The 3,804-nt window shown below is 38.6% G+C and overlaps 1 pseudogene; it reads right to left on the reverse strand.

Moving 5' to 3' along the window:
• Positions 1-941: 941 nt before the first annotated feature.
• On the reverse strand, positions 942-2,645 carry LOC105802154 (anthocyanidin 3-O-glucosyltransferase 2-like; annotated as a pseudogene).
• Between the last annotated feature and the right edge of the window lie 1,159 nt (positions 2,646-3,804).

Consider the following 3,804-nt stretch of genomic DNA (forward strand, 5'->3'; position numbering starts at 1 on the left):
TCATTGATAATGACATATGGACATTTCATCAATTAAATTGTGCTTGATGCAATAGTTTAGCATGAAGAGATTGAGTGAAGTTAAATATTTTATTGGAATTCGAATCCTTAGGGATCAAAAGAACAAAATAATAGCCTTATCACAAGTTTCATACTTGGATAAGATTATATAACGTTTTACAATGATTGATTTGAAGAACAAAACACAACCTTTTGTATCAAGCTTTCATATTTCTTTGTATGATTATCCTAAGATAGCAAAAGAAAGAAAGCATATGAGAAAAGTTTCATACATTTTGGCAGTAGGAAGCTTTACGTATGTTATGCTTTGCATATGCCCAGACATCCGTCTTGCAACAGGATTAGTAAGTCGATCTTAGACGAATCCTGATCCTACATATCTGTAACAACTCGATTTTCAGTTGTATCAAAAAATACGATTTTGGGACCCCGTTTTTATAAATCGAATTTGTAAATATTAAATAGGGACATTTACAGAGTTAATGTATAAATTAATTAAATTTTAGTTGGGTAATTTAATTAAAATTGTAGTTAATTAAGGCCTAAGGACTAAATTGTAAAAGTCAAATCGTTATAGGTTTTGAATTGACCAAGGGACCTAAATAATAATTAGTCAAAAGTCCAAAATGATAATAAAACCATTTTATAAAATAAGTTAACGGATGATGATGATGTTTTGTTAAGTATGATTAGTTTAGTTAATTAAAAGTGATTAACTAAAAGACTTCAAATCATTCAAGTAAATCTTCACAAAATAATAAATTCGAGATTTGCTCTAATTTTCACGTACTTAAATCAATTAAGTTATGACCTAATTTATTTTAAATTCCAAATAATACAACTCGAGTAGTTACATGCATAGTTTTAACTGCTCTCGTAATAACCTCAACATAATTAAAAATATTCTATAAAGAAACCCTCTTGCAGGAGAAATACCCACATCTTATACATTTTTATCACAAAATGAACGTACCAAATTTATAATTTTCTAATATAAGTATATTAAATGAGCTAAACTAAATATTGATTAGGAATACATTATTTTAGAAATAACAATAGCAATTTATTGAAATTTTCATGGCATGTTGTCCATGACATTATCAATAAAACGACATAACGAGGAGTGTGAAGATCCGCCGTCCATCAAAGCCTTCCTACTCCGATCACTCATCTCTTTCATCCTCTTCCGAACGTCACTATCATTCTCCATCAACCGCCTGATTACTCTCTCTATTGTTTCTGCTTTCACAATTTCTACCTCACCTCCGCCATCTTTCCTATAGTCCATTTTAATCTCCGCCGCTAATCCCAACTCCTTCACCAATGTAAACGCGTTCATCTGTTGCTCTGCGTAGAGCGGCCATGCCGCCATTGGCACTCCAAACCATACACTCTCCAATGTCGAGTTCCAGCCGCAGTGCGACACAAACCCTCCTGTCGCAGGATGGCCCAAGATGGCCACTTGTGGTGCCCACCCGATGACCTTACCAATCTCAGCCGTTCGGTCCAAGAATCCTTCCGGCAACACCTCTGCCACATTCTCGTAATCAGTCGGGTGTCCCATGATGCCGTTTACTTTCTCTGGCGGTCGGCGTAGAGACCACAAGAATCGGTGCCCACTCTGCTCCAGGGCACAAGCGATTTCTTTTACCTCATCCGCACCAAAACTTCCCATGCTCCCAAAGCAGAGAAACACCACAGATGACCGAGGTTGTCGGGCGAGCCATTGCATGATCGAGTCATAATTTTGATGGACCCCACTAGAGCCTTCACGAATCAATATGGGTCCCACCGGTAAACTGGTGGAAGCTTACCATTAGAAAGGGAGTCAACTGCATGCGATTCGAGCTCTGAAACTGTATTTACCATTATGCCCTTCATTTCTCTCACCCCTTTCGCCAAGCTGAGGAGGAAACCAAAACCTTCAGGCTTGAACGTTACAGTTGGAAAGAATTTAGTGGAAACCGGGTTGACATGCGATGGAATAGTGAACTCAGTGTCCGAGTCTGTTAACTCAACGAGCTCAAAGTTTTGCTCATCATGAAGAGCTTGAGCGAAAAATAGGAAGCCAAGAAAACCAGCCCCGGAAGTGCAAAACAGATAGCTAGGAACGCCGAAGTCGTTAGCCAAGTCTCTAAAAGAAGTATAAAAAATGTCGAAAACAAACCCGGCGAGTCGAGGTGAGCCGGGAACTGAGTTGGAGTGCTCAACTATTTTGGCGACGGCCTCTTTCACAAGTGGTCCGTGGGTTTGAACTAAACTCCCCACAAACTTAAGCCTATCCATGTCTGCATCAGATTGATGGAGGTCGATGAATTTGATGCGGGTGGTGGTGGTGGTGATAGTGGCGGCGTTGAGATAGTCGATGTAGGCGGTGGCTTTATAGTTAAGGGGTTGCTTGATGGTGAGAACAGAGATGGAGAGGTTGGCATTGAGATCCACTAAAAGCTTAGCCACTTCAACTGCGGATACCAAATGACCGATTCCAGGCGCTGGGAGGAACACTAGCTCCGCTTTCTTCATCATCGAAATGAAAAAGGAAACTTGAAAAGAGAAATTCTGTGGGGAAGAGCTTAACAGCGAAGGATGGGAAAGTTGCTTTGGTTTGTGTGGGGTTTAGTTTTCTCCCGCTTATTAATAAAGACGAGAGTGTGTCAATCAGAGAAGCTAAATTGTGCCAAGTATGAACGTCATTGCTTTGCTGTCGCAACGTCTATGAGAGTATTATATCATTTTTATTTTTTAATAATTTAATATCATTTTAATATTTTTATCTTAAATTTAAGCCCATCATATTGAATTTGATCTTTTCAAAATGAAAATGTTAAATTAACATTAAATTATTGAAAAGGTATACAAATGATATAGTATCTCAATTTCATATAATTCTTTATCATTGAATTATTATTGAATCACTAATAAAAATTTAATTCAATTGACTGGATTAATTAGTTAATAAATTTATTTTGGTTGACCAAGGTTAAAACTGTTAGTTATCCGCAATGATAAAGGGAAAGATGAGAATTATATTATTAATAGATCTATAACATAAATATATTAAAATGTTATAATTATGAGAACACTCTTGATAAGATCAATCTATGCGAATGGAAGTGTGGTCGCTTCTAAAAGTTTAAGCGCTTAGCTTTGACAACACTTGTGAAAGAGGTTACAATATATATAGCGTTCCAATAATTTCAAATGAAAAGTTTTAAGTAGTGTTGAGTAATATTTTTCTCATGTCCCATTGAGAGGAATGTTGAGGGTATTTATACATGCTCCTATCGTTACTATTACAGCTCATAATTGGGCCCACTATTTTTTCTCGGCCTTGGGGCCTCCGGTACTAACATTCCCTGCCTCTGGTGTTGACATTCTCGCCCCCTGGCTTGTTGGACGCGTGTTAACGTAGCACGCAGTCCTTTCTAATCTTAGGGCTGACATCCTCAACGAGCTCCGTACCCGTTGGTCACGAGTCTGGATTACTTATAGGGTTCAAGATCCTTTCTGCGAACACAGTTTGCGAACCCATCCTTCGAGATGTGCCCGTGAAATCTTCTTGCGAGCTATCTTGGTGAACACGAGTCCTCCGAGTCTGGTCCATCTGGGTCAAGGGACGGAGACCCGAATCCTTTTAGGAAATTTGGGTTGGCGGTTATGGATATATAATAATTTGTTCCCCCCTTAGTGGGCCTAAGGGATGCTATAAAGTGGAAGGTCTTAGGTCCATCATGTCAGACTTGAATGCAACTTGTTGGGCACACTGTAGGTCGTGGTGTATATC

This window comes from Gossypium raimondii, chromosome 7 (assembly GCF_025698545.1).
Source record: "Gossypium raimondii isolate GPD5lz chromosome 7, ASM2569854v1, whole genome shotgun sequence".
NCBI lineage: Eukaryota > Viridiplantae > Streptophyta > Magnoliopsida > Malvales > Malvaceae > Gossypium > Gossypium raimondii.